This window comes from Chiroxiphia lanceolata, chromosome 12 (assembly GCF_009829145.1).
Source record: "Chiroxiphia lanceolata isolate bChiLan1 chromosome 12, bChiLan1.pri, whole genome shotgun sequence".
NCBI lineage: Eukaryota > Metazoa > Chordata > Aves > Passeriformes > Pipridae > Chiroxiphia > Chiroxiphia lanceolata.
In genome coordinates this window covers 4194542-4210884 of record NC_045648.1, presented here as the reverse complement: position 1 = coordinate 4210884, position 16343 = coordinate 4194542, and the positions used below count along the sequence as shown (strand labels likewise).

At 42.7% G+C, this 16343-nt stretch overlaps 1 long non-coding RNA gene across 3 annotated transcripts in view; it reads right to left on the bottom strand.

Annotated features, from left to right (window-relative positions):
* Nucleotides 1-16343, bottom strand: part of LOC116793072 — a 70204-nt gene that overhangs the window by 32511 nt on the left and 21350 nt on the right. For all 3 annotated transcript variants that reach the window (XR_004359371.1, XR_004359370.1, XR_004359372.1), the window contains one exon: nt 16121-16245. This is a non-coding gene — a long non-coding RNA (uncharacterized LOC116793072). The remainder of the gene's footprint in view (nt 1-16120; nt 16246-16343) is intronic.

The following is a 16343-nucleotide window of genomic DNA, read 5'->3' as shown; positions in this document are numbered from 1 at the left end:
CTTTTTCTCTGTTAAAATTTCCACTGGTATGTGGATGTTCCTGCATTCAGTGAAAAAACCCTATTTTGAATGTCAGGTGCCTCACTGCCTTCCAGGAAGGCAACACAGAAGGGTGTTTTTAGGTATTCAGGTGTTCTTGAACCTGGCTTCCGTGACCCTCTTTGAGCCTTGGACTTCTCAACCAGCCGCATGATTGATGCTCCTTGTGCTGGCAAAGCTGATTCAAAGTCTCTCCAGAGCCTCTGTCAGATCTACAAATCTTTGTTGTGCAAGATCATCCTTCCAAACAAATCCAGTTCCAGATATATTGGTAAAATCTGGTTGATAACACAGACATCCCTTCCAAAATGAACCGACCAAATTTTTATCTGTGTTATTTTTTCCCTTTCCTGTGCTATCCATCACCTCCAGTTCCATGCACCAAAAGCCACAAAGTCATACATCTGTCTCCAGAATTACAATTTTGCACATTTGGAACACTGAAAACCACATCTTAAACTTTAACAAAGGCTCTAGAAAATAAAATGCTAGAGGACTATTTGTGATGATTGGTCATACGTCCCTGCAGCAGCTCCCTCTCCAATTCTGCTTGGCTTATGATCACCTAAACAATGGCATGACCAAAACCTGGCACAGAGTCACAGCACCAGGTAGACATTGCCAGAAGTACTTCAGTGCCCCAGGTACTGCTTTTATGGTTTAAAGGGACTTTTGAAGGCCAAGGATTTTTCCTGGCTGGCCAAAGTATATTTTGTTTAAATTTAAATAGTAAAAATCATGATTCTGTTGCCATGTGCTTTGCATGTTTATAACTCCTGGGTTTTTTACTTACAACTTGAAGAGATAACACATACTGAGTTTATTTTAAACGGTTTCCTATTCAACCCCCCTAATCCACAGTATCCAGTACTGAGGTTAAATTCTCCCCTTCAGAATAAACAAGCTTTGAAGCTCTCATTTCTCTCTGACTTATCTCTGATCTGTTTGAAAAAACCTGACCAGATCCTTCTTTTCGTCTCACAAAAATTCACGCCAAGAGAAGTAACATCATCACAACCTGTCAACACTTAGAGGCTAAACAAAGAAAGGAACAGATCAAGAAAACGGGGATGAAAAGCTTTTGTGCCCCTCTTCCCAAACTAATATTCCCAAAATGTGTTTGGCGAGAGGGGGGAGGGCCCATTGTTTGAGCTAACACATCAGCCCATGTGATTATTTAACTAACTATCTCCATCCCCAGACATATCAAACGGAAGGCAATGCCAGCTGAAAGTATTATGTAGCCTTCAGTGATGTGAAACATCTAAGCTCCAAGGCATACGGTTTGGCTGGAGACTCCAGCTGGCACTGGTAGTTTTATTGTGCTGTGAAAAACATTAAAGTCCTCAGATGCCCTGCTGATCATGGGATCTGAGAAACTTTCCCTTCCCCGCCTGACATGTGCTCACACTGCAATTAACACACTCCTCCCTCTCTTTTCCCTCTCTGCAGATGAACACACACACACACACACACACACACACACACACACACACACACACACACACACCACACACACACACGTGCACTGCCAATGTTATTTTGTCCTGGAATGCTTGTGCTGGGAGACCCTGCTCCGTTGTGGTTGGGAGGGGGGAGCTTTGTCCAAGTGCTAAAAAAATCTGGTACCTCAACTTTCACTTGAAGGTGGCTGCAGCACATGTAGAGACCATTAAGGGCTGTGTTTTGCTTCCTAACTTTTCACACGTTTTCCTCCCTTTATGACATGTTTATTGGCCTAGAAGGGCGAGGAGAGGTAACAGAGGAAACCAAAGTTCTCCATTCAGCTCTGACTCAACTATTGTACACCTCAGCCTCATTTAAGGGCACGTTGCACTGGGCATGTTGGGTAGGCAGTGTGAGCAACTGGAACCATTAATCCCTGTTCACATCTGATTTTCGGCAAAATCTAAGCCAGTGGGCCCAGGGTAGTTAAATGTGCAGCTTGGGCAATTAAAAAAAAAAAAAGGTTACAGATGAATATAACTGGGTCTGAAAACAAATCTGCAAGGGGTTTTGGAGACTAGTGCCTTGAGGATTAGAGCTTATTTGTGGAGCTTTAACAGGAAACTGCTAATTATGACACCTGCACAACTTTCCTTGAATTAGGCCCGGGGATGCATTGCCTTGCCTATAGATGTTGGCCAAGGCCTCAGGCTCTTAATCCACAGCCATCACCTAAAGTGAGAACAGAACAGCCACAGGCATTTGCAATGTTATTTAAGAAAGGGTACTGCACTGTTTTAAACTGGATTTTTCCTTCCAACACAAACTACTTGAGTTTTGAATACTCTTCCAAGGAGTTTTACCCTTCAGGCTCTTGTGAAATCAGCAGGCTGATCCATTAAAATGGCTCCCACTCGAAGTGAATATGTATGCAGCACTACAAAAGCGTTGGCAAAACAGTTTGGAACTATAGGAATCAAAGCAAATAAACTAATGGATATGATTGTAAAACAAGGGAAATTCACACAGAACCAGAGTATCACGGACTCTCTATTACAGTTTAAAACGGACATGTGTTTCTCAAGCCTTGCCTCGGTCCTGTAGCTGAGATGAATACTGATTTCCAGACTTTAACAAATACAATTTTAGAAGCATTTTCTAGAGCTGTTCTGCTTGCACAGTCCATGCTTTACAGTGCACAGCGCTCACCACGTGAAGACAAAAGCCAGGAAAGCTTGACTTGAGGGTTTAAGACTTGAGGGTTTAAGTCAGGCAGTGGTTTACACAAGATGAACTTGCAAAAATCAGACGGGCTTGCATGTCTCACAAAATTAAGGTTCTAAAAACTGCATGAGCAGCCACGTCCCGAGTGAGACTTTGGGAACAATCTGCCAACAATCTACAGGCTCTTCTACCCTGCCCACTGGTTTTGTGGCAATGAAGCCGGTGCCAAACAGGCTGGTGTGTCTACACAGCATGATCAGCACCTCCCGAGCTGAGCGAATGTGTTAACCCTCCTCCTCCTCAGCAATTATCAGCCCTTTAGCCTGTGTGTGGATCCAGGACACAGCAACAGGCTGACACAGCTCTATGATCCTGGTCCAGTGCTACACTGGATATATCTGCATGGTGCTTATACCCTGAAAATACATACTGAAACCACCAGCATGGAGCATGTGATACAGGAGATGGCTGCAGTGATACAGGAGATGGCTGCACTAGGAATCCAGTCAACCCACAGCACCGAGAAAGCCTCCTGCACAATTCTCCAGCAAGTTTCCTCCTGAAGTGCAACACACAGACAGAAACTATCCTGATGGCAAATAATGACTAGGACATTTTTTACTTTGAAGTCAAGCTGGTCAGTGGCAAGGACCACTGACACTGCCCTCACCCTGGTGGCTGTAACAGCCACTCTGGAAGCCTCTCTCAAAGCAGGCTCTCATTTTATTGACAGAAACATGCCCAAGGTAATAACTGATCCCTAGGTCTTACATGGTGTTTCTGATCAGCAGACTGTGAAGTTGTCTCCAAAAATAACCTGTCAGTGCCATGCTCAGACAGCAAAGTCCAAGCCAGAACCAAACCTCTCATCTCTGAAGGTCCTGACACTCCCATGTAACATCACAGTGTGTCTCACTCTCTGACTTGTGGATTTGCTGTAAGTCTACTCTGACCTTACTGAAAGAGCAATATTCAAACAATGACGAAGCACTGCAGCATTTTTTTCTTCTTGGGGCAGGCCAGGGTTGAACAAGTGGGTGGCAGGACAAGGTTAAGCAATGCATTCATAAGAAAGCACTCACGGGCTTATTTCCTTCCCTCTATCAATGACTTTTTCCAAATGTCTGAGCTCCTTTTTGTCTCAAACTGCTTAAGACATGGGAGCGTTCCAAGTACTAATAAACTCCTCGTCTTTAATTTATAACTCTTAAAATTGACAGAAGCCCATAACACTTTTTTAAGCCTGAAAAGGTGGTAGAGACGCATATTGTGTTCTCAGCACAAGAACTTCTGTGGCTGCAAGGAGAGAGAGCTGCCAATGCGCCTGCAGAAATAGCAGCAGTATTTTATTTATCCCCGTAGAGCTCGGCCAGTCTATTTGCACAAGGGAGCAGATTTACCAGGAGGAGAGGGAAGTGCAGCCTCCATCCCTTTTAACATTGTTCAGCGTGGAGCCCATCCCAGCCCCGGGCTGTGAGCCCTCCCAGTGTTTCCAACTCTACAGCAGGAGCACTGGGAAGGGATGCCCTGAACCCTCCTGCTCAAGTTTACAGCCCAGAACCTGTGTCTCCTCTCCTCCCCAGCTTTCCTATGGCTAAATCTGGGAACCAAACATCAGTCAATCCCATTGCACCCTCCTGTCCTTCCAAAGGCTTCTGCACATCTATTGGAGCAGAGGCATGGGAAGCAGGGTTTAGGATAGGGGGGGGGGAAATGCATCCACCAAACCCTCCATCTGCAGCCCAAAGGAACAACGTTTTTGGGCAGGAAAGGGAGAGGGAATGTGGTGCACACAGCAATACAAAAAGGAGGTTTTGTGCCAGGCTCATCAGTGTGGCAGGGTAATAAGGTCAATGTGAAAACAACTGGAAGGCACATTCCCCAGTAAACATGTGCTGAGTGAAAACGGCCCGACCTTATGTTGTAGAATCCAAACCCATTGAGTCAATTGCCAGAAAACATGACATGACCTTTCAGATTCAGTGAGCATCAGTTCCAAGAGCAGGCTGCCGTGCTCTTTTCCATTTCACTGCTGCCCCCGGAGGGCCTCAAGTCACCTGAAATAATAGCTCGGGCTCAAAATCTGCACTCCTTTAATGAAAAAAAAAAATACACATGGCATCAAGTCTGACCCTGGTGGCAGATTTTTTTATATGCTTAGCTCCATTTCTTTAAACTTAACAACTGTGCTTTGTTTTGCTTGCTTTTTTTTTTTTTTTAATTTATTTTTTTAAATCTTCCCAGAGCTCAGGTTTTCCCACTGACAACCCATTTTTGGGAATGGAGGAAACTTCTTGGTTTTGTGAATGAGGAAAATAATTAATAGCTAATGAGGTGCTTCTTCCAACACACAGCCTTCCCTCCCCAAACAAGTAAAGAAAAAACTATTCCAGCTGGAACATATTCTCTTCACTTTCTAGACTGAGAAACATATAAAGATGTCTTTTCGCCCACAAACCTTCAGAATCTTATTTTAATCCTCAGAACTCAAGCTGCCCATGAGAGGAGTAAAGCTGTGCAATGTTCCAAGCACCAGCAAGATGAGAGCTTGTGATATTAAGTGCAATTCAAACTGTACTTTCCCTCCCACTGAATTGCTTTCCCTGCTAAATCCTGATTAAAATTTTTCTCCCCTTTTACTGTCTCCCTGACAGACTGATGGGGCTGAGATCTGAAATCAATTCAGCTTTTAGGTGAAATATTTATTTTGGGGGCCAAACAAGAAGTTTTTTTGGATACTATTCAGATTTTTCCCCTCCTCTGTCAAAATAAATAAATAAATAAATAAAAGCAGAAAGGAGAGGCAAGGATCCCAACCGTCTGGAAATTGTATTTATTTTGACTTGAGCTCTGCCAACCTGCAGTATACAAATACTCAGTCAAAACTGCCTCCCATCTGTGTTTATTGTGGAGGAATAGCAACATCCAATGGCCAGTTCAATGCAGGTTAATTGCAGGCGTGTATTGAATTCCCTGGAGAGCCAAGTACACAGTTAGCTCCCCTGGTGTAATCTCTTTCTGTTCCATGAAGGAAATCAAAAAGAGGAAGAACAACAATGCCAACCCACAGCAGAGCTTGATGCCTCTCTGCACAGAGGGGGGATCTGCAGGGAACAATAAGAGTCTATTAAATTCTTTCCATTGGCACCGGAGAAGTAAAATGAACATAAATTAATCAGCCACAAAAGATGGGACAAGTGTTGGTGCAACTCTATTGAAGTTGGTGGAGTTGTGGAAAGGATAAATTTAACCCAGGATCTTGCAATGTCTGCATTGAAAACTGGCTTGTCGAAAAAAATGGGGCATTCTCAGAAAGAAAAAAAGGAGTGGGAGAGGCTCCTGAGAAATGCCACCCTTTAATATCCCTGAACACTCAACATTTTCACTATATTGACATTTGCCATCTTATTTCCTTGCATTTATAAAGCCATTTAGACAAGATTTTTGAAAGTACTGACACGCTGTGGGCATCAAAATTTGAGTTTAAAAGACCCAGACTGACAACAGCTGCACCAAAAATGAGTGCCCTGCAGAGGTGTGTCAGGCTGGGCAGGACCAGGCGCAGATGCCGTGGTGCATTTTTGGATGAAGGAGAGGGGCAGCCTCTGGTCCATGTGAACCAGAGCAAACACACCAGTTCTGGAGCAGGAGCAGGGAAAAGGAATCTCAAATCTCTCTCAAAGTACCAAATCAGATTTAGAGCTTTAAAACTAGGACCAGATTCTCCTCACCAGGTGGGGTGAAGAGAAAGGGAAGGAGGTACTCAAAGCTGACTGCAGTAACACACACAGTAGAGGAAAGGCAGTGCCTTGGCACACCTTCCCCATGAACACAAGTACATCCAGCCCTGGAAGGCAGCAGGACCAGGGTAGTCAGCCAGGATAAAGAGAGCTCCAGGGCAGAGCTCTGGATGAGATGAGGACAATACTTCAGGTGCAGAGTAAATTGGTATCACAAACAGCCACATTATTTCCCCGACATCCCCTTTTGCTCTGGGAGTAGGAACACACTTTAGCCTTAAAATACCTACTTCCCACCTCTCTAGCAAGTCCCATGGCTGGCACAGTGCCCTGACACAAGTGTGACCCCCCTCCTCCCACCGAAGGAAAAGCTACACCAGCTCCAGAGGGGCTTAATGGGGCAGTCGGTGCTCGCTGCCTCCCCCGTGTGTGTGCTCAGAATTTCAGCCTCTGAACTGTCAGCCTTGGGGGGGGGTTAATGCGTTTTCTCCTTCCTTTCCACATTGCCAGTGGCGATGTCCTTCTCACAGACCCATATTCTTAGGGGCATTTTCTGCTCTTCCTCCCTCTTCTCCCAGACGTCAAAGCTCCCATTAAATCCGCCTGCCCAATTTATAATGCTGAAGCCTTTCAGCCAAGGCTCACTCATCTCACGCCTCATCTCACTGAAGCTTTCTCCCCTCCAGGCTTCTGCCCTCATCCCCTCCAGTCCATTTATCCAGAGTCACCTACCTTCTCTGCCATCCTCAGATCCTTCTGCTTCCCAGCCCATGTTCATCACATCAAAGCTTATTGTTTTCACATTCAGCACCTTGCACAACTTCTTTTTTTTTTTTCTCTCTCTCCACTTCCCCCTATTTTCCCTTTCATCCTGGCCCTCCTTAGCTCTCCCAGGAGACAATTTGTTCATGACTTTCTTCCAGTCTCATACCAGAGTTTCTTGTATATGCCAGAAACCTGATCAGGCTACAGTGCTCTACCAGGTCAGATCCACATCTCATATGTCTATGAGTAAGTTTAGTTCTTCCTCACTTTGAAACATTAAAATAACCATTACCACCATGAAAAATAAAATTAATGCTACACTTTTCTGCTTCCTTCAGTTATATCCCAGCCTTGTGCTCACACTGGCTTCAGGTGACAAGCTGTTCTTCTCAGGCCTCACACCTTCTGGGCCTAACATTAGGGTTATACATGATACTAGTATTAACCACCCCCTGAAAATCTCCCTGAAATCTGCTTCCTCTTAATGTCACCCAAAACTATTCTAGTTCCCTATTTTGAAAAAGTATCTTAACATATATTCCATATTACAGCACTTAAAATGAAATATTTGCAAGGATTCTTAAAAAGCACGAGCTGGTATGGCTTTGTTGACATCCGTGAAGGATAACTGGCTTTATTAAAACGTGTTGAGTAACATCAGATGGCAAGTTGGCTCCACAACTGAACATTTGAATAGACTCAACTCACTGATTCTGAGTTTAATTCAAAAGGCACCTCTGCACCCTTGGGATTTTACGTTGCCAAATCTCCTTCAGAAACTAAAGAGTAAGAGCACGTTTCTCTTCACACTGATTTCTCAGCTCAGAACAAGCTCTGGGCAGAGGCTCCACATATGCTGTTGTTCAAACTGCTGAGCATTTCAGCCTCAAGCTGACACCCATGGCCGTGACCCACGGTGCCCTCATTTACCTCTTGAATTAAAACGGAGCACAGTAACATATTTCCTGTCTCACTCCTTGGGTAGTCTCTCACACAAGGCTTCAGACTGCAAAGTTCATCATTAAACGCAGATTTTCACCCCCAGGAAGTTCCAGAGGCCCAGAGAAAGATGCTACAAGCCTGAGATCCTACAGTGGATTCAATTACAGAATGCAAGGGACATTTAAACAAGCTTCCCTGGGATAAATGAGAGAAAAGAGCCAGCACACTCAGCATGAGTAAAATAAAAAGCAATCTTCAGCTGGTGCTAGCCATGCATATTTTGAAAACCATCCCCTTCAGCCATTACCAACAAAAAGTCAGCAAAAACTTATTTTAGAATCTGAAAAGACAGAAATTTAAAGCATTTGGCGGCACAATCTGTTACTTAGGGACAAGCTCATTAAAAATGCAGCACTATTTACTGAAGGCAAAATGCAGACATGCACTTTTGCATGTAAAGCAAGCACTTATGGAGTGATTGGAACACCTTTCCTCCTGATTGGAATGGGAAGGAGAGCTGGTTAATTGTTGTGATGGATGGCTCTCTGAATGAAGGTAATAATTGGAGAAGCCAGTCCAAAACCTCACGCAAACCCAAAAGGCCAATGAGTAAGAGACTGGATTCAACAAGAAATGAACCATAGGGAGTTAAAAGGAGCTTAGGAAGAGCCATGGAATCATCCCTGGGCTGCAGGTACACTGGGGGAGAGCAAGGGTGAACTCAGGGAGCAGCTTGAGCTGATAACTCTGTGTCTTTGGGATAAGGGAGAAGAGGGATGAGGGAACTGAGTTGCAAAGGCAAACGTCAACAAATGCAGAAATAGGAGCAGGGGGAACCAGAAATCAGGAGAAGCAACACAGTGGGAAGATGAGACTCAGAGGGAACACTGTGATTGTCAACCCAAACCAGAGGGAAAGGAGGGGGGAATGACCCAGTGCAGAGGACATTCACTATCCTCCTTTTTCCACTGAAATGATTCCTTTTTCCTGGCTGGCTCCTGCAGACCTCAGTTAAAGCTTGTTGGGAAAACTCAGCTGACTGAGCCAGTGACTGATCTCACCATGGATTTACACTGCCATGAATCTCTGATTGAAATCAAGTAGTTACTCCTCACCTTGATAGATCAGGAGCAAGCCCTTGGGAGCAAAAGGTGCTATAAGGGCATGAAGCATTTTCTTAAAACACAAAGACCCTGAGCACAAAAAATTACTTGAAGCTCACAGCTGTGAATTCCAATGCTATATGAAACCATATATGAACCATTCCTATGATATATTCCTGATATATTCCTCAAGACAATATATTAGACACATTGCATATACTCTGTAAAACATCTGAAAGTAAATAAAATAACCACTAAAATAATCATTACCAGGCTTATACGCTCTGAACCTTCCTAGGTCTTTTATATGACGGTTTTAATCTCTGGTCTTCAGAGTCCTGGATATCCACAGTTCCTTGGAAACACATCCATGAAATTTAACCTGGGGGGGGGGGGCGGGAAGCAAGAGAGCTGTCAAAAGGCTTGAACTCAAGAGTTCCTGTCCAAGAAGAAAAAGGGGGAAAACTGGCATATTAAAAAGGGTTAAAACTTTGAGAGGTTTGCAAAATGAGTATACCAGGCTGCTATAACTCCATGGTAACAGTGCATTTCCTCACATGGAAAAGGAGGAGGGGTAGAAGACAGTTTCCCAGTAAAATAATATCTTTTTCTGGTCAAAGAATTTATTGTGCCAGATCTCCACCATCCCATGTGATTCAGAAGAATGCACATCATTCCAAACTGCTCTGGCTTCCCCAAAAACATCCCCAGAAAAAGGAGATTTGCAACCCCAAGACCTGACCCACTTGGCTACTAAACACTGCTCCCAAGCTTCCAAACTGGTAGCTTCAGAAACATCTTCTCTATTGGACAACTGGAGACATATACTAAGATTAATTAATTCAACATTAGGCTAAGACAAAGTAGAGATTTATAAAGAAGTCAGTCTCTTCCAGATTGTTTGTTTTGCTCCTTTAAATTTTCCCAATCTGGTAAATAAACAAACAAAAAAATGTTTCCTCTGTATCAATATTTGATGTAATAAATAATTAGAATAATTTTTTTAAAAGATAATCCAAAAAGCTCTTATTTCTATCTCTTTGGTTTTTGTCTTACCCTCCACTCCCTGTTCTGCTCCCTTTATATAAAAAATAACATTACATTAAATTAATTTTTTTTAAAAGTGTTTAACACAGACTACATGGAAAGTGAATGGAAAGGAAATAAAAGAATCAGTATTCCTGGTGAATAATTTGGCTAGAGGAAAAAGACAGATACAGATCAGATTCTTTTGATATGTTAAAAGCATCCCAAAATGCCTACGCTCTGGATGCTTTTACACAAATTATCTTTCATCATAAAAGTACAAAATACATATAATGGACAGCTCATCTCTCTCCAATGAATATGTAGCCACGAGCTGATAAGATAATAGACTAAACAGTGACCTGTCACAGACTTGACAATCATGAAAGTAGAGTTTAAAAAGTTGGTTCTCACATCTCAGGCATTTAATGGGCAGACACTAGGATCTGCTTCCAATCTTCAAATTCTTTTCATACTGTTCTGCCTTAATAAGCACAGGCATAACCCTCAAAACTGGTTGTATTTGAAGACACTGTTTGTATACATACTTCTCCTACAACCTCAGCTCCCAGGAACTAACTCCTTCCCACTTAACCTTAGAATGACTTCAGTGTCACGTAGTTGCTCCGAAACAGATTAAAAATCTCTTTATTGAGTGCAGCAGCCCAATTTGCTTTATAGTCTAATCTCAAGAGGCACCTGAGGCACCAGCTGATGGATAGGCTCCTAATAAACAATAATTATTATTTTTGCAATGTGCAAAGCAGCTGAACTGTTGAGAACAGAGTCTCAGAACTGGAAATGCTTTGCTGGCTGCCTTCTCTGAGTGCCCCATCTCACCATGGCACCCAGGCCTGCTCTCTTCACAGTGCTCACGAGAGCCAAGCTCATCTCCTTCCCCCACCACTTTTTCCAAGGCAGCAAAGACAATGTATTTTTGGCCTTAATAATTAACCTAAGAGGCACCTTTGCTCACAAACATGCACTGCACATATCTGCTACTTTTTCCCCTACACTGCATCTGACAGCCCAATTCTCCTTCCCTTTTCTCAGTATTTCCCTTTGGAAGCATTCACCACCCATGGATAGAAAATCCTCTCCTCTGTACACAACAGAGCAGGTGGATTTGTTTGAACTGGGCAGGACTCATTACAGATTGCTTTTACACAGCTCACCCTCCTGCAAGATGCCTCATTAGCATTGCCTAGTTATTGATAATTATTGTATTTTAAATCAACAGCCAGCCTGAAAAGAAACAGCGTGTGGTGCTCAGACCTCAGAAATTATGGGCCTGGGTTCTTACTACAGTCCTACAAAAGTCCCACTGTGGGATCTCTGGAAAGTCACTGACCCCCACTATCACTATTCTAAACCCTGATAAACAGGAAGATTAGCTGGAAAAAATGATAAGTTATTAATATGGCCCTAGCAGCAGTCTCATACAGGCACCACCATCTCTTCTGATTAAACTAATAGAAGCTCAGCTCTTCAAAGGAATTTAGGGCCTTATTTTCACTATAAAAGCCAAAAGTCTAAGAAAGTAAGTACACTTGAACACCTCCTGGGGGAACAGAACCTGCATCTCTCAAGATTTTTCTTTTTCTTCCCAGTTCACATCAATACAGCTTGTGGGGCACCTAACACTCATTAAAACCAATATTTATTGATTGATTTAGGCACTTTTACAGTCACAGCAGAGCTTTCCATTCTTCCTTAGTGCTATGTAGACAGAGCAGCAGCTTTTAGATGACAAAAATGCAAAAGCTGCAAGCACTCAGGATGAAGGCAGGCCAGTGCATAATTCAGAATTAAAGCATACATACAGTGTAAAGTGGTGAGTTCCTCCCTGAGGAACAGGCTCATGTATATGGCAGATATCTCACTTTTATTTATCCTGAATATGGTTTTTCTTATTCTCCCACACTTAGAGCAGGCTCTGGGTATCAATTGTTTTCATTCTGCAAAGTCAGTTGAGCACTTGTGGTTTTCCCTTCAGGAGGCTGTGATGAGAAAAGGGGTTGCCTTTATTTTTTCCTGTTTATTGTACTCAGGAGTTATCACAGTGTGACTCCAAATCTCTCCCCTTTGGGTTAAGAAAAACAGCATGTGATTCATTTAGGCAGTGTTAGGAAGAAACACTCTGGGAGTGCAAAACCAAGGTTTTAATTATTTTGGGGCAAGTAGTCCGAAAGCACAATATGCCTGAAACCACCTTTTAGCAGCCTTCTGGAATATATAAGAACCTGGTCAAGCTTGGGCTGCCTGGGAGCCAGGTGAGAGCTTACAGGATCACACCATGGCTTGTTAAGACACTTTCACAAAGGCTTTTTGATTTCACTTGCACCAGCAGCCTCATGCTGAAAGGTTAGACTTGCAATCAAAGAGAATCTATGAGCTCAGTGCACCATGAGCCATTTCTTAGTCACAGAAGGAAAAAGACAAAGATTTTCCCCCAGAACCAGTGGGGTATCATTCAGCATAGAATGGGAACCTGAATACAGCATTAATAAGAGTATCAGGTACATTGATCTATAGTTGGTGGGTTTGTGGAGCTCTGTGAAGCCCAAACCCAAGTGAAATGAAAAGGCAGACAAAGGGATGAAGCTGTGGTCTTTCTACACCTGAATATACAGAGGTATATTCACCCTTGGGAACCAGTTTCTTTGAAGGACAGAGGATTTTCTTGATGCTGTGTAAGAAATTACCAGTGAGGCAGGAGCTGGCTTTGTGTCTCCATGACTGTACCTGGTGTTGCCCATTCCTATCACACAGCTCTGGCAGGGGCCACTTCCCTGCTGCTCTCCATTTCAGGGGCATGATTCCAGCCAAACAATCTCTCTGCCTTAACTCAGCCTCTACAGATGAATTAATGCAATCCAAACTGCAAATTATGAGAGGAAAGTCCAGTCTAGAAATGCATCACCTTTCCTTATAATGGTGCTAGGCAGTCTGGACAGTCCCACCAGTGACTGGTAATCTCTGGTGGTTTAAAAGGATGGAGGTCTAATGGTAGGTACTTTGGAACTCATTCCCTCTGTTTTTCTGCCAGACCCTCAATTGCAGAGCTTCCTGTAAGCACTGAAATGCTAATCTTTCCCATTTCATCCATGTGGGTAGGGATGGGGATATGGAATCAATGTATTTTGCCACAGGGTTAATTATAGTGGCTTATGCATCACTGTACTGTCATGAAAGCAGGCTGATACTTCATGTTTCACACTGTACAATTCCACCATGTTTCACACTGTACAGTTCCACCATTGTCAAACATCAAATCCCCAAAACATAACACAGCCCTGTAAAGAAAGGGAATTAAATGACGTAATACATGGAGTACAAGCACAGCCCAAGAAAGGATAAGGAAAAGCCTAAGGGGCACAATCTTCCCTTGAGGCCTGAAACCCACACTAAGCAGCAACCCAAAGTGGTCACTCAGAGAAAGAACAGAGAAGCACATCAGGCCTGGAGTGCTGCTTCTTCCACCTTCCAGCTCCTGGCAATCTGCCATGAGGGGATTTCCTGAGCCAGAGGTTGCATCTGCATCAGTGTGTTTAACAGCCCCTGCTGGACCTATTTTCCATGAATTTGTCTAATTGCTTCTTGAATCCATATCTGTCAGCAATAAGTTCCACAATTGAATTATGTCCTGTGTGAAAAAGCACTTCTATTTGTTCTGGTCTAAAGTAGCTGCCTTAAAATTCCCTTCACCGTCCCTTTACTCCTATGTTGTAACAGGGAATAGTCATTTCCAGTTCATTTTCCCCATGCCATTTATGACTTTACACACACCTGTATTACTTGTCTCTCTTCCAAACTGAACTGGTCTGTTTTATTTAATCCTCTCAGAAAATAATTTTAGAACTCTGCACATCCTCGTTGCCCTCCTCTGTATCTTCTCTTTTTCTATCATGTCCTTTTTGGAAGAGGATGACCAGGACTTTGTGCTCCTTCAAGACATGGGTGGATCAGAACTTTGCAAGCTGCATGAGGCCATTTTCTATTTTGTTGTTAATTTACAGGAAATAATCACACTGGCCACATACCTGTAGGATTAATCCCAGAACTGCATTCTACATACAATGGATGGGTAGGGAATACAAATGACAGAAATCATACAGTTAAGAGTAAACATTTCTATTTTAGTAAAGTGCTAAAGTGCAATTCATAGGGAAAAATCCATTATGAGCAATTAATAATTGCTCCAAAGCTCCATTTCTGCCTCAGGAAATCCTGAGCCCCTGCTAACTTCTGCCAAAGGAATGCATCACGGATTAGTACATAGTTTTATCCCTCTGAGTTGACCACTGTTGATAACAGATAAAGGAAGAGATAAATTTTTGGTTTCACATACCATCCTGCCTGTCTATGTGTTACAATTTCAGTGACTTTAATCACAGTTGCATCCCATAGAGCCCACTCTTTCAAACCCAGGCTTGAGGCAGCTGCAATTTGAATTCATTTCATCCTAAGGTGGCACAAAAAGATCCAGATTTTGTGCACTGTGCCCAAATACAGTTCATGTTTGCTACAGAATTACACTCATCATTGCATCTAAATGTTCTCAGCCACCTCTTTCATACTTAGCATTGTCTGTCCCCCCTACCCCTTATCTCCTGCACCCCCAGACTCTGTATCTGTACTTTGGAGAGCACTTGCAAACAGATTCTGAATTATTTTTTTAGAAGAGATTAGCTAAAATGCATTGAATATCTATGTGGACTCATTCAGAATTAAAGCAGGCCTAATTCAATTTAACTTACTTCACTTCCAAAGTGAATTAAGTAAATGTAATTGAAGCTACTTAAATTCTGATTAAGAGTCTTGACATCTGCTGCAAGTGAAGCTCTATTATCCACAGGGAGTTAATTCACCACCATAAGTGTGGAAACACAACCAACTGCATAGCAGGAAAGCTGGAGAAAAAGGAAATCGTTAGTCCCTGAATTGCAATAATCACCACAGTGTATTTATGCTAAATGCCTATTTAATTTGGGGAGGCAACATTCTTGCATGACAAAAAAGGGAAATAGACTTACCTCACTTAGAAGAACAATCCTATAAAATTTTCCAGTAATTTGTTTTTTTTTGTTTTATTTTTGTAACAGAATTATAATTGTGTCAGAATTCCAGAGAAGTTGGTTAAGGAAAAAAGAGATGACCTTTCATCACAAGAAATGCAACAGCAATCAAATTTTCTTTGCTAACTCATCGTTGTGCAAGTATCCATCTTTATGTGGGAATAGTAAAAACAGCTTAGAAAATTACCCCAGTTTTACACAGTACATCACAGAAAACCTCTCTTTGCCCCACTGTGCTTGTCTTCTCCCTATCAATTTGATGTTTAATGCATTTGTTGTCACCTGATGGCAGAATCACAGAAACCTCAAGCTCTTGCTGCCTTGACACTGAACCTGTTTCAGGCCACATCTATGGATAACTCTACTGCTACTGACAGTGACAGAGAGGCATGTGGGTGTCCTGTTTCTTCAAGATCTGCTTTTACTATCTCTCAAGAGTCCTGCTATTTGAAAAAAATCAAGGTTTATTACACTTTGTGCAATATTCAGTTCATCCCATGCCATCATTATGCTGATTTTTTGTGTACAGTAGCAGTTATTTACAACTGAACTTGAACCTAAAAAGCACTTTTTTCAGCTTATTCTTCACTTCCCTGCTGACAAGCACAGCAAAAGTGCTTGGGGTTACTGGCCCAACCTGGGCTTAGGAAGATCAGCAATACCTGAATAGAGAGTGCAGCTCCAAGCAGCAGAATGTTGCCTGGGAGCAAAACAAGGTAGTAGTGGCCAAGAGAACAGGTACCTTCTTTAGACTTACACAGCCTAGAAATCCTCCCCAGCTCTCTTCAGGTATCTGAGTCCTTGTTTTCTGTGGGTATCTGAAGTCCCTCTGGTCCAAGGCTCTTGTTGTCTAAGTCCCAATTCATGCTGGTCTACGTGATTCTAGAGATAAATAAGAAATAAAGCTGAGACCCTTCCCATGAAAAAAATCTAAGACCTTTCCTGTACCAGCCTCTCACCCAGTAATGAAGGGCTAAAGG